The 14,265-nt window shown below is 49.4% G+C and overlaps 1 long non-coding RNA gene across 1 annotated transcript; it reads left to right on the top strand.

The window, feature by feature from the left end:
• Positions 1-3,096: 3,096 nt before the first annotated feature.
• On the top strand, positions 3,097-14,051 carry LOC125414556 (uncharacterized). The gene is made up of 7 exons (XR_015736133.1): positions 3,097-3,402; positions 4,868-4,934; positions 5,607-5,673; positions 6,361-6,457; positions 7,243-8,103; positions 8,216-9,180; positions 9,422-14,051. It is a non-coding gene; the product is annotated as an uncharacterized LOC125414556 (long non-coding RNA).
• Positions 14,052-14,265: the final 214 nt, after the last annotated feature.

Below are 14,265 nucleotides of genomic sequence, written 5' to 3'. Positions count from 1 at the left end.
TCACAGTGGTCGACCCCTTCACCACCTCTGTCTTTTCAGTCTGCTACTTCTGACAGAATTCTCTCATTTTTGTCTCTTGACATAGCTAATAATTTTTTATTGTATGCTGGACATAGTGGACATCATTACAGAATGTCTGAATTTTTAATGGAGCATTGATTAGCTTGATTGTGTGTGTGTGTGTGTATGTGTGTGTGTGTGTATTGTATATCTGGGTGTTTCTGCACACATATACATGTGGAGGTCAGAGGTCAATGCCCTGGGCCTTTTTCTGTTGCTCTCTACTCTGTCTGGATTTTACAGAGGTGCTGGGGTTCGAACTCAAGATTTCATAAGTACATGGCAAGCACCTTACCAACTGAGCCGTCTCCTCAGACTTAAGATTTATCCTTCAAAACTGCCCTTTAATTTTCCAAGTGTAGAACAACTCCTGGGCTGGGCCTCTGCAGAGAGCAGTCCCTTTGAGTGAATGCATGTGTGGGAAGTCCTGTGTGAGCTTGTCTGTACATTAGTCCTGATTCCAGAACTGTGGCTTCCTTCATGATAACACTCACACTGGAACCTTCCATCTCACTGTTGTGGGATAATCTTTTTGTATACTGTGAAGAGGTATCTCTGACTAAGGTGTCTTCTGATTGGTTTAATAAAGAGCTGAGTGACCAATAGCTAGGCAGGAAAGGATGGGCAGGACTTCCAGGAAAAGATTGGAACTCTGGGAGAGAGTTTGAGGTGGGGAATCACCAGCAAGACGCAGAAGAAGTCAAATGTACAGTACTGAGAAGAGGTATAAACAGGTTAATTTAAGTGTTAAGGGCTTGTTGGGAACAAGCCTCCTAAGCTAAGGCCAAGCTTTCATAATTAATAAGATATCTCTATGTCATTATTTGGGAACTGGTGGTCCAAAGAAAGTCCAACAACGTTTTGGTACCCTTCTGAAAGTGTCTGGTGCCCTTCTGAAAGTGTCTGGTGCCGGGGATCAGTCATGTCTCCACCCTCCTCCTCCCACTACTGTCTGAGAGAAAGGGGGTCCTTCCATCTTCCCCTGAGTCTTCTGCCTGGTTTCACAGTGATCCTCAGCACTAGGACAGGAGGTTGAACTGTGAGCCAGTCCAAGGCTGAAAATCCACTGTGTGGCTAAGTCGCACAGGGTGAGCAAGAGCTGTCCATGTGGACAAGGACAAGGACAGGGTCTGTGAAGTCAACAGCAGCCAAAGCTGCCACATCCCTTTCATCCGTTTCCCAGCCCTCCATCATCCTGCCCTCTCCACTCTCCACCCCTTCCAGCTTCTCAGACCCTGAAGCCCCCTTCATATCCACCAGTGCCCAGCCGTGGCCAGAGCCCAGCATGGCCATGGAGGTCACCCCGCTTCACCTTACCTCACATGGAGACCCACCTGGCATTTCATAGCGCCCTATAAACTCCTAATGCCCCGCAGTGGGCATGACTAGATGCCTTTCCCACCTGGCTGCTGGGTATTTCACAATGGCTGACCCCTTCCCATCCAAATCTCTTAGCGTCTTTCAAGCCACCCCCTTCTTGCTTTGTCTATGTTGAAATTTTTCTCTCTCCTCTGTGGAAACCCAACCCCAGCATAGTGCAGAGTGCGCTTCAGCCTTCTTCCCCTCCTTCTCATCAGCCTGCTGCCCCCAAGTCCTCGGACTGACAAGCCTGACTCCATATGCATGGGGCTGTTCACAGGACAGTATTGAACCTACAGGGTGCCATTCTAGGTCTCTTATGGGAGGATTGCTGGCATGTGAGATGCAGCCCCCTCCCATGACCCTGCTGCCCAGTAAGTTCTCAACATCAGTGCCTTTCTTCATGACCCACACCATGGCTGAGAGCAACTTCCTTCTTTCTCTGCCCAAGTCCATGCAGATAGTTACTGCTCACCCCATAGGGCTCAGCCTAGATCTGTGCACAGGTAAGCAAGGCCTTCTGGGGAGGAGACTGTGTTTACTTTCTCAGAGGCTGTTTTATCTGCTCAGGTGGCTTGGCTCAGTGATCCAGTCTGCACCAGGCAGCAGGCACAGCAAATTACAGGAGAACACCTCAGCCTGAGTCCAGGACTCTGCCCACATTGCCTCTCAGATTTTGTCCAGATCTATGTCTGTCCTCAGTCTCTGAGCGTGTTTACCTGATGCTCATTCGAGACTCCACACAGCAGGTAAAAAGTCTAAGGAATTCCCTGAGCACATTAAAATAAGGCTGGATAAATCCATGCAATTAAGGCCTAGCAAGAAGTTCTGATTTTGGAAGAATAATTTTTTTGAAATAGATCTGGAGTCATAACATCCACTGTAGGGGTTTGTTTGGAGTCAATGACTAATAAAAACGTCACTTCCTGTGATTTTTATCAATTGCAGCAAATGTGCCAGTAATCACCCACTTCAGTTGCTGAACTACGAATGCTGCCTGGAGCCGGGGCTGGGGGCCGCCAGAGGCCTCGAGAGGTAACCCCGCAGGTGGAGACCGACACCAGGCAAACAGCAGCTAAGCATGCTAGAATAGCTCAAGCAGACAAATCTGGACTTTTCCCAAATTTGAGGGTCTGACATATCAAACAGGAACTAGGTAGAAATGACTCTAACAGTAAAACCCCTGTCATTTACAGTCTCTAAAGCAACGGGCTTGTTCACCACACCACCTCAGAGATAACGATGGGTGAGGTTCAGCCTGGCATTTATTCCTCCTTTTAAATGAAGACAGCCCAGGGAGAGCTTCTTGTGTCCGCAGGTGACCCCGTGGTGACCTGTCGGTCCCTGCAGTTGCAGAATGAGTCGAGGGCCAACTACGCGCTAGGCTAAGATGTGAGACGCTTTCTGCTCCTTCAGAAATAAAGCGGGAGACACGACTGGACATGACACGGAGTGGGTAGTCTTGGTGATTAATGCCAAGCAAGTTCCACCTTGTTCTGTTTGTTTGTTTTCCTTGGAGGCTGTCTGGAGTCATTGGAGCTGACTGTGTGTTTCGACCCTCCAAGCACTGGTGCAGTCCTCTGCAGCCATCCCTAACCAGCTCTTAGCCAGCGTTCCCTGTCTCTTTCAGATGCCCCGACATCCGCGGTCAGCAGGCATGAGGCTGTGATTCAACGCCTCCTCTGCACATGTGGAGAGGATCCAGCAGGAGGCAGGAAGCAGGGTTCCTGAAAACCAAGCCGCTGAGAGAGAACAATGTGCTGAGGAAATGTGGGCTCCTGAAGGTGCAAAGTCAGTAGAGCAGTATATGAGGGACAGCCTGGGTGCCCACCCAACTCCTAACCCTGGAGGCTGAGCACTGCGCGAACACTCAGGAGCTTTAGGGGGAGCAGTTGGTCCCCAGAAAGGCATCAGCCCAGACCCTTCCTCTGTTTTTCCCTTCTCTGCACGTCTCTGGTTTCACTCCACCTGGGTGTCAGTCAGGTAAGAGCACTAAGTGCCTCCGTCTGCTGCAGGCTGCTACAGTGCAGACCCACCCATGGGCACATGCACACATCTTTCCAAAGACCTGCCACACCTGTCGGGACACAAGCCTGCACAGGTAACTGTCTGCACACAGACACACTTGTACATACCTGCAGCTATACACACATGTACACCCCTACCCACACCTGCTCATTCCTGCATGCACGAACAAACCTGCAGGGATACACACACGTACCTATATGCACCTTCAAGGACACACACACACGTGCCCACATCTGTACAGACATACATACTTGCCCATGCCTACATGAACAAACATACCTGCAAGGACACATGCATGCTCATAGCCACCCACACCTGATCATACTGTTAGAGGCACACACCCTTGCAGGGAAATAATAATAATAATAATAATAATAATAATTGGATAACTTTTCTCTCTCTATGCTTTATCATGTCTCCCCCAGAGATACTTTGTGAGGTCAAAACTGGTCTCTGTGTCTGTCTTCAAGAACACAAAAAGAAATCATTTCTCTGAAAAGAATTTTTAAAATTAGCTTCCATTGGTACAGTCTGACTGGTTGATGTCTTCTGAACTTAGCATAGGTTGAAAATAATGCTTGCTAACGTTCACAGACAGCCAGTGATCTCAATGAGAAGATGTCTCAGAGGTGCACACAGAATACACACAAGGAAGAACTGGACACTAGTCAGACTTGCGAGTTAACTTCCTGTAAATGAGGGCGAAAGGCTGATGCCTCAAGGGACAATGTCACATCATCGGCTCTGGAGATCTAAGTCAAAATCAAAAGCCAACCTTGATCCCAGGTAGCTCGCTTCACTCTGGCACAGGGATGTCTGCGTGGATTTGTGTTTGTGTGATCCATGGGCTTCTTAGACTGCGAAGTTATCACATGCCTTGGGCTCTTTCTGTGATCTGCAAGTTTTCCAGAGAACCCACACTCCCTCCACCTCCACTTGACTATAGCTGATGGGAGTGTATTTGTTTCCCTCAATGAATAACTTGTTGTTGTTTGGTAATTTGAGATAGGGTTTCTCTATGCAATAGAAGAGACTGTTCCCAAACTCACAGAAATCCTCCTGCCTCTGCCTCCCAAGTACCAGGATTAAAGGCACCTGCCACCATATCCAGCGGAATGAATAATTTTAGGATGCACATGCTGCAGCAGCATGGATGCCGTGTCTTCTAACCACACTCTTGTTAGCACAGCTGTTAGCTCATGACAAGTTAACTTTCACAGAACAATGGGCATGTTTTTAAATTATTTTTTTGGCAACTCGTTATAGACTCACTTATTCAGTTAACGAAACCTCTAGTCCTAATGGCCTTGGGTTCTAAGATTCACCTATGAGCCGTTTTTCCCTCTCTGGAGACTGATGCGTCCTTAGTGCGCTGTTTTTCAGCAGCAAGTCATTGGCATTGTTTTCCTTTCTTTCACAGGGATACATGGAATAGAACCGCACCCTGGGCTCGCTGGAATGCAGAGGAAAGGTGTGTACCCATGGAGGTAAGCGCGATATCATCTGTAGTCCTTATGTGATCTAGGATGAAAAATATTTTACGACAGGATCAGCTATCTTCCTAACAGGGAGTTGAAAATTATATCCCCAAACTGAAGCATGACTTCCTTTTTTCAATACTATTTTGCCACATGTATCTGACAGAGAATGCCCTTTGCTGTCTCTACCACCAACTGAAAGAGCTACAGACAAAACCCCTAGAATTTCTCCAAGACTGAAGTAAGCCATTGGCTGCATTTAGTTAACATACAAATTGTAAAATGGTCTTGTGTGTTTGCAGTGGATTGCTGTCCAGTGTCCTCTAACTCCCATAGGAACCAACTACCACAATGCCAAGAACTCACTATGACCCTCCACCTGCCACCAGTTTGCCAGCCTGACCCCTCCTGTGTCTGCTGTCTGAGCCAGGAGCTGTAGAGGGAATGGGGCCAGTGGCAAACACTAAGGAATGCTGAGGTTGTGAAGGGGGAAATATATACTGAGATATTATTTGATGGTCATCATCATTGTCACCATCATCGTCATCACACCATCTTCATCACCGTCACCATCATCACCATCATCACCATCATCATCCTCATTATATGATCAGAATTCCAGATAGGAGTATTGGCCCTGTTGGTGCAATGTTAGAAACTGTTCTCCTTGTCTACAAGCAGGTCGTTGTCACACTCAGAAGCCAACACTGTGCTCTCGTGGTGCTAGCCATGTGGTCTGAGGCTGGAGGTGAGGCTGCTTGCATTTCAGCCCCTGCTCTTTACCTCGTCTCGTTTTTCCCGGGACCCTCCTATAGGCGCGATTTAAAGGGAATTACCTATGACTTCAATTATTTGTTTCTTATCAGCTGATGTTAAACTACAAGGATTTGCATTGAACGGACACAAAGAGAGAGCAAGTCATGGCACATGGCCAAATGAAAGAGTGATGTTCTGGCGAATTTAGCCGAAATAATTTACTGCTATATAAAAGTGGGGAAGTGGAAGGTACAGCCTTTGACCAATAAATCCCTGCTGCCCGTGAAACCCTTATCTGGTCCCCTCCGATATATTCCACACAAGGAAGCCATCATCATTGGCTCTGGTTTGTTATTTGTAAAGCTTGATCTTCTGCACCCGGTGTCCTAAATATGGGTAATTAGCATCAGTTTATCGCACTTCTGCATATTTCCCCCACTCTCCAAACACGCGTGCTTCCATTGGCTGCCATTCTGCTACAGGAGATTATGAAGACAGATTGCAGAGAACGAATGTGCTAAACGAGATTAGGAAGGAATAGAAATAGCAACTTGGCCAATAAATTCCTCGTGAGAGCCTTATCATGCAATTACACGTTGACTAGCTTCACACTCTCCCGGCCTCTTAATCCAGTGCCCCCACCAGGAATAAAATTTCACTAATTTCTGAATTGCTGCAGATCCTCCTGACTTGTTACTGAGAGCGGCTGGAAGGCGGTGCTGTTGAAAACATCATGTCAAACTGCTCCATAAAAGAAGTAAACTTTGACTGTCAAGGTGGGTGGCGTGCATTGGGATGTTCAAGCAGCTCGGCATTGCGGAGTGTGCACATACCGTCTGGGTCCTCAGAGTCAGTTAGCTTCTCTTTGAGTCCCACATACTCTCGGTGTGCCAAGTTTGGGGATCGTGCCTCTCCTGGTCTGTCTGAAACAGAGGGTTCCTTTGCGAGTCCACCAACCTACAAAGTGTCTTTAAAAGCAGAACAGTGCCCCAGCTGAGGCTCCATCTTGTTGAGCCCTCGTTCTGGGACAGTCCCTTGACCTCTTTCAGTTCAGTTTCCTCCTTGCTCATACAGGCTGTCTCTTGTCTCTTGTGTGTTCTAGCCCCCCCACTGCACATTAAGGTGTATAAATAGGAAAATTCCTGCCCACTCTGCACTGTAAGAATGCAACCAAGAACACCGTAATAGGACTTCTACAGGGGGAACGTGATTCTCGTCCCTCCCTGCCTGCTAATGTTATTCTCCCCGGGGCTTTATAATAAGTTAGGTATTTAAAGAGGCCCATTAAGCCTTTCGATCTACCAGGGGACTATTTATAGCTTAGAGCCACAGTCAGACATCGTGAGGCCCCCACAGAAGCGAGGTATTACAGCAAGAACCACACAGGACTGAACTTCTCTTTGCTGGAAGGCATACATGGACATTCAGAACAAACACGAACCGTGTGACTGTGCTCCCCATGCAGGGGGGAAGGAATTAATTAGCTAAGAAAAACCACAGCCACGACGAAGCAAGTTTTTATCTGTAGATCACAGTGTGGCCTCTCCTTTTGTTTCTCCAGTGCATTCCTACAGAGATTTACTGAGTAAAGGATCTCATGAGCAATCCAGAGGAAGGGTTCTAGGTTTCCTTCCTGAAGGTTCCTCACAGGCCACATCCAGAGACGGACCAGCCAGCATCCATGCAGTAAGCACGTATCTGTGCTTCTTCCGCATGAACATGGCATGTGATATTCTAGAACCTGGTTTGCCTACACAAGGAAGAGCCCTCGCTAGATGAGCAACCACCCAGAAGGCAGGTATTCCTGGGCCTCAAGAAGGATGAGTCTTTGCAAGTGGCCTGGTCTTTTGTTGGCTGGCAAGGATTTTGTTTTCCAGAGAGGAGCCTTCACTCATCTTGAGTGGGGGAGAATGAGCCAGGGTCTGTGAGGCACACGGAGATACTTGTCTGAAGGATTCGACTCTTAGGAAATCACAGCACAGATGCCTGAAGCAGAGGGGAAACACCTGCAGCCGCTGCTGCCCTGCAGCCGTCTCTGTCCCTGGAATCACCAAGAACACAGCCTTGGAAGTGGCAGTGTGTCTTCTTGATCCTCTGAAGAGAGGCCCAGGACACCTGTTGCTGAGGGACCAGGGTGGCAGGGCCCCACTGGGCCTGTGTAGAAGGAGCCAAGGCAGTTAGTGGTTTCTCCCAGGAGCCTTCATGCTAGGTTGGGAGTTCTGAACGGCTTGATCCACAGCTCTGCTCAGGCAGAGATGCGCTTCAACCACTAGGCCTAAAGCACACGTGGCCGCTGGAGCTCATCTCAGCAACTGAGAGTGAAGGACCCTCCAGAGCCCCAGAAGACCCCCGCCCGGGGAGTGACATCAGTTGGGGAGCTATTAATAACTGCCCTCCCCTCCCTGTCATATTTCCTGAACTGGTGAGCTTTGTGGAGGGGGTGGAGTAGGAGGGAGCCGCTTGCCATTAATCTGGGAACAAACAGCTAACCCCGGTGACTGGTATTTTCGCTTTTCTTTTCTCACTTTTCTCAGTGTGGGGAAGGCGATTGTGAGGCGCTCTGCTGGAATTTGGCAGCACGGAGGCTTGGAGAGCAGCCCCATGCTGGCTCCTATTCAGCCGGCCAGTTTTCCTCGAGCTTTGGAAGTTTCACTCAGCCGTGCACTCAATGGCTTCACAAAGCTGATTACAAGCTTCAGCGCATTCCTGAAGGAGCCAAAAGCGACGCAGGTGCAAACGAGCCGAGGGAGCCCCTTATCCCGGTGACAGAATGGGACAAGCTGGGAAAGGCTTGGACCACACAAATCCAAGGCTCACCAGGCAGCAGAGAGCCTGCCTTGGGAACCGGGGGTCATTATCCGCCCTATTCAGCGGGGCTCGGGACCCCGGGGCCAGGGAGGCCGGCCCAGCGCAAGCACCACAGTCAGTGTGCGCCCGCGGCAGTGGGGACCCCGCTGGGCGCTGCAGCCCATCGGGATGTTGGGCGCTGTGTTTGTTCCCACCGATAGCGATCCGTGAAATCTATCTTGCTCGTGAAAGCTGGTGTCCACGCTAAGGGGGATACAGGAGAACCAAGGTGGCGAAGATGCTTAACTTCGATTATCGAGGTTGCATTGAGCTGTTCCTGCCGCAGGCCACTCTCAGCTCCCCACCTCCAAGTCCTGAAACCCACCCCACAACTCGTCTTCGTTTTTCCTGTCCTACGGAGAGCGACCTCCGCAAAGGGCGGTGGGAGGGACAGTGGCCAGTGACCGTGAAGGAATGGATCACCAGGTAGTCCTGTGCACCTAGCAGGGCAGTGGAGAATAAGGAGCCACGTCTAGGGTAATCAAATAACATTCCTGCCAGCGACGAAAGGACTACCGGCTGCGGGGACAGGCTGGCCCGGCGGCATAGAGCTTGCGGAAGGGACTAGCGCGGGACCAACTGAAGTGAGACCGCTGGAGTTCAGAGGCGGGCTAATCCCACCCCGTAGGCAGCCTCTTCCCACCGTGGCCAGGTCAGCACAGCACGAGTGACACCAGTCTAGTCCCCCTCTGAGTCCTCCCACTCCCCGCCCCACGTCGCGAGGTCTCAGCCCAGTCCCACGGTTTGCCCGGCTGCACCCCGAGGTGCCCACGTGCAGGGCGCGGGCGGGCAGGGCGCGCTTGCCGACGCTCTTTTGTCTGATAACTAATTTGAGTTAATGCGATCTTTATGTAAAGCTAACAGCGGATAATTGTCTATTTTCTCGCCAACAGTCTCCATCGCAGTCACTTATCTGGAAACCTGCGGCTGGATTAATCGCTATATTCCCAAGATGAGCGGCGCGGCAATCCGCAGTGTAACACGGATGGGAACTCGGAAGCATCATCCCCCGGGGTCTCGCGGTGCCAGCAGCCGGTCAGCTCCCTGCAGATCTGAATGCGGCACCGTTGCTAGCACCTGTTTGGGCTCGGGTGGGGATGAGCAGGCACAGATGTGCGCAGAGGATGTGGGAGAGAAGGCGACAGACCTGTGGGGACCCCGGCCTGGAAGAAACACAGAACTGCCTGTGGTTTATTCCCGCTTTTGACTTGACAGAAATGTTGCTGCGGACGCTTCAGACCGTGGCCTATTTAGCTGCAGAAAAATGTTCCCTCCCAACTTGCTGTTCCAACCTCACCCCTACCCCACCCACCGCTGCGACGTAGGCCCCTCCTCTGGAATGTCCTCCTTCAGAATCCTGGTCTTCTAAGCAAAGAACTGGCAATATTTACTTGGGAACTGTGGGCGTGGACATAAGTCCTTGTTTTGCAGCCCCTCCTCCTACCCACTGGAGTTAAAGGTGGTAGGCTGTGCTGCCAAAGCTCCAGGGAGGCTCAGCCTCAGTTTTGAGGGGAAAGGCGTTTGGTGTCCAAGGTGCTGCAACGCAGCGACTCCTTTGTAGGCGCCAAAACCCGTCACCAGTTTGTGAAACCAAGCACCGCCTCTGGTCTGACTGGTTAGTCACTTGGAGTCAAACCCCCTACATTTCAGCTTTGCTGCCCTCACCCCCACCCCCACCCCCACCTTGCTGTCAGTTTTTCAAGATGCCATTTCAGGAGAAGAGGAAATACCATTTCACACTGTGACAGCCTGGGGTCTTCATTTTGGCAGAGTAACTCAAACATCCAAGAGCGAACACCCACATTTTTAGATTGTTAGACGAGGAGAGGAGGTACCCCGGGATGCTTCCAACTGGGCCCTACAAGCTCCTCTTAAGAGTCTGTGTTCCTCTTCACCAGCAGTTGGAGGAAATCTTCAAAAGCCAATAGGTGAAGCCCTGCAAACTAGCTCAAGCCAAGGTTCCCAGGACAGTTCCTCCTCCTGCCCTCTGGACATCACCCCAGCTCTCACCTGAATCCTGTCACCTCTGCCATCTCGAAGTGATCTGTGGACAATGCTGAGCAGAACAGCCCCTGGTCAACCAGGCAGAACCGTCTATGCAAATGCTCGCGGCCTGCCCTGGGAACAGTGCACCCATTGTCCCAGGCTTTTCAAAGCCCCAGCAGCTGCTCAGACTTTGCTGCCCTGGACCCGTGGCTGCCACAGTCATGTCATCCTTGCAAGACATCAGACTCTGAAAATTATACTACCCGAATTCGTGAGCAGCCTTCTCTTGAGGGCTTCTGTCTGCCACAAGTCTCAGGGTCCTCAGCTGCTTCTGTTGTTGGGGACAGGAGGAGGGTGTGGGCAGGCGCCAGTTTGCAGCCACTTCGAACTAGGGGATTTGAGAACTTGACAAACTGTCCTTGGGCTTCTGACCTGGGGCATCTGGCTCAACCAGCTGTGAACTTGAGGCTTTTCTGTTTCCTCGGCTTGCAAGTTTAAATGCTTGGAAAGGTGTCAGGATCGGGATGGAGCAAGAGTACCAGCCACAGGTGTGGGCATCCTTAGCTTGAACTCCACAAGTCTCACTTTCTAGAGAAGCAAGCAGGCTGGCTGGCTTGGGCTGGGCAGCGCTCTGCTCTCAAACAACCTCAACTCAGGGTCCCTTCACAGAAGCCTCAGTGGCTCCCGTAGTTTCACTTCCATCCTCTCTCCCTGCCACCCACCCCACCCCTCCCCAACCAGGACAGATAAGAATGTTCTTGGGTCAGAGATTGGTGGTTCCCAGGTTGGGAGATGAGCTGGGGACCCAGCAGTGGGTGGTCTGTAGTATGCTTGCTGCCAGAACCTGGGAGTACATCCCTCGGATCTCTAGGCACACAACCTAATGGGGAGGAACTCCAGGAAGACTGGGGAGGCCCAAGGTTTCAGGTAAGGCAGCTCCTGCCTCTCCTTCCATAACTGGTCCCAGGGACCTCTAATGCATTGCGTTTTTCTTTCTTTTCTTTCTTTCCTTTTTTTCTTGCTTTCTGTCTTAGTTTTATTTGTTTTGTTTTGAGACAGGGTCTCACTCTGTAATACAAGCTGGCCTAGAACTCAATGCACTCCACCTGTCTCCACCTACTGAATGCTAGTATCACAGGCCTGAGCCATCCTGCACTATTGACATGTTTCCTGCCTCTTCACAGGACCTGTTGCTGTCCTTTCTCTCTCTCTCTCTCTCTCTCTCTCTCTCTGCCTTCTCCATGAGTGAAGGAAGTTCCCAATAAACAACATAGAAAGGATGCCAAGCGTGTCCCCCTGTTCTGGGTAAGGCCTTCCCTGTGCACTCACCCCTCCCAAGGAGCCTCACCAAATCCCGATAGCCTGAATGGGGAGGGCTCAGATGTATGTAAAGCTCAGTAAAATATTGTTTTGTAAACCCAAGAGAAACAAACGGTAGGAAACAAATGGAGAAGAGATCCTATGGACCATGAGGCTTATTTATTCAGGTTTGACTCTCTGGGCATTACTGACTGCCCCAAACCAGGGAGACTATAGGGCAGTCATTTGGACACCACTGTCATGGGGAGGCCAGCAGGATGTAAGCGCCACGATCAAGGTGGGCTCTCAGTTTGCAGCAGTACCTGTCTCCCTGTAGATGCTCAAGGTGGCTACTGAGGGACTGCAGAGGTCCTTGCTAGGACAGTTGGTAGGGCTGGTGGCCAGAGACTTGTCTCTGCCAAAGGACCCTCCCTCCCCACTTCTGGGGACCGTACTGGACTTCCTTCCTCTCTCCCCTTTCCACACACATGTGGTCGCTCTTCCTTACATGCTCGTGCACACTTACACACACAGGCGAAGGACACTGACCCTTATATTCACAAGTGACTGATTCACACTCAAGCCCAGCACGTTCCCCAGCTCCACAGCTGCGATCAGTTGAACCCTAATTGGCTCAGCCGGACTGAGTACCTGACCTTCAGGCCGCAGAACTTGAAGAACCCTGGGCCAGGCACACAGGGCAGAGTGAGTGAGTCAAAGGGCCAGAAAGTCCAGGTTGTTTCAGGATCTGGTTTTGTCCCAGGTGGGACAACTTGACTGGCCTGCCAGCCCGTTTCCTGGGCTTCCTGGTTCTGCACTTCCGGTCCGTGTTTATTCCTGGATTGCTCTCGGAATGTCACATAGACTCCGTGTTATCCAGCAGGGTAGCTGGCCACCACATACTGCCCCTACGCACCCAGAATTCAGAATGTCACACACACTAGATTTTAAAGATTCGGAATGAGAAAGAACTCGTTGATTCTTTGTAATGTTGGCTACAGAAATGGCCTGTCTTGAGATGTACTGGATTAAGTAAAATGAATTGTTAATGTGAGCATCAGTGGCCACTGCTCTTGGGAGTCAGGGTGGCTTTGGTAGCTCCTCTTCACTGGCCCTGTGTCCTTCCCAGGATCCTCTAGCAAATGGAAAAGAGAAGAAGCAAAAGTGGGGTAAGAGGACTGAGCCTGAGTCCCAGCAGGGGGCCGCCGGAGCCCCTCCCAACTCTTTTCAAAGTCTCTCTTGTAGCAAGCAAAGCTTCCGAGCTTTCGGGAGCGCGGCAAGGGGAACATTGTATACTCTACTTATTGCTTAATATTCTTTCTATTTTAGCTATAATTCTGTTTAAATACATTGTGATCTTAGCCAGCAGCCCATGAACCCAGCAACAACTTTGAAAGAACCTTGTTACCAATGCTGGATGGTGGAGGAATATTGATTCTCGGAGTTGCTATGGAAGTTCTATGGCCCTACACGGAGCAGCTCTGTTATTTCCAAACTTCTAGTCAGCATTGGATACTTCACGGCTCACATTTTGCCCTGCAAATGTGTCACCAGGTCTAGATGCCGGCTCGCAAACAAGACAAGGATTTTGAGCAGGAATTTGCCTTTTGTGGAAATAGCCCATCCCAACCAAGAATGGATCGCTTCTAGAAATTCTTTTCTTGGCTAAGCTGAAGTTTTAGAACTGTATGAAAATCAGACTTCAGCCAAGGAGGCCACAATAAACATCTTTGTAAACTTTTATTTTACATTTATTAATTTTTGTGTGTGTGCCATGACACACACAGAGGTCAGAGAATAATCTTCAGCAGTCATTTCTTACCTTCCCCCATGGGTTCCAGAGATCTAACTTAATTCATCAGGCTTGGCACTAAGCACCTTTATATGCTGAGCCATCTTGCTAGTCCTAGTAAACTTTAATACTAGAGATATCAAAATACTCTATATATTTTGGATACTAGATGTCTGGAAGTGAAGTCATAAAAATTAGAAATTTTGTTTTGTCATTTGGTAATAATACATGAAAAAAACTGCTCCAAGCTTACTGTCTTTAATATGATGCTGTTAGAATGCACCACGAAAGCTTTCCATGCATAAGGCTTGAAGTATGTACAACATATTCAATATATTTATTTTGGGGGTATATTAATCAATATGAAATAACCCAGGAAAATGTGACATTAAGTCCACTATGCCAAAACACTGGAAATATTTCGGAGATAATTTTGAATAAAATTCAAATTATTTTCATCATAAAAGGAGCAGTCTTGTTGTCTGTTACTTGTATGTCCATTTACTCTTCTGATTTTGTCTGAATTCTATGTCACTAAGAGACAATGTATAAAATCCCCAGCATTGTCAAGACTTTATGGGTAAATGAATTGATAATGGTTTCTTTGGGGAGTGCACTCCTTGCAAAATATCATTCTTGAGACTTTCTGTTTAACTGGTA

Source organism: Myodes glareolus, chromosome 23, assembly GCF_982192425.1.
Source record: "Myodes glareolus chromosome 23, mMyoGla1.1, whole genome shotgun sequence".
NCBI lineage: Eukaryota > Metazoa > Chordata > Mammalia > Rodentia > Cricetidae > Myodes > Myodes glareolus.
This window is presented reverse-complemented; position numbering and strand designations above follow the sequence as displayed.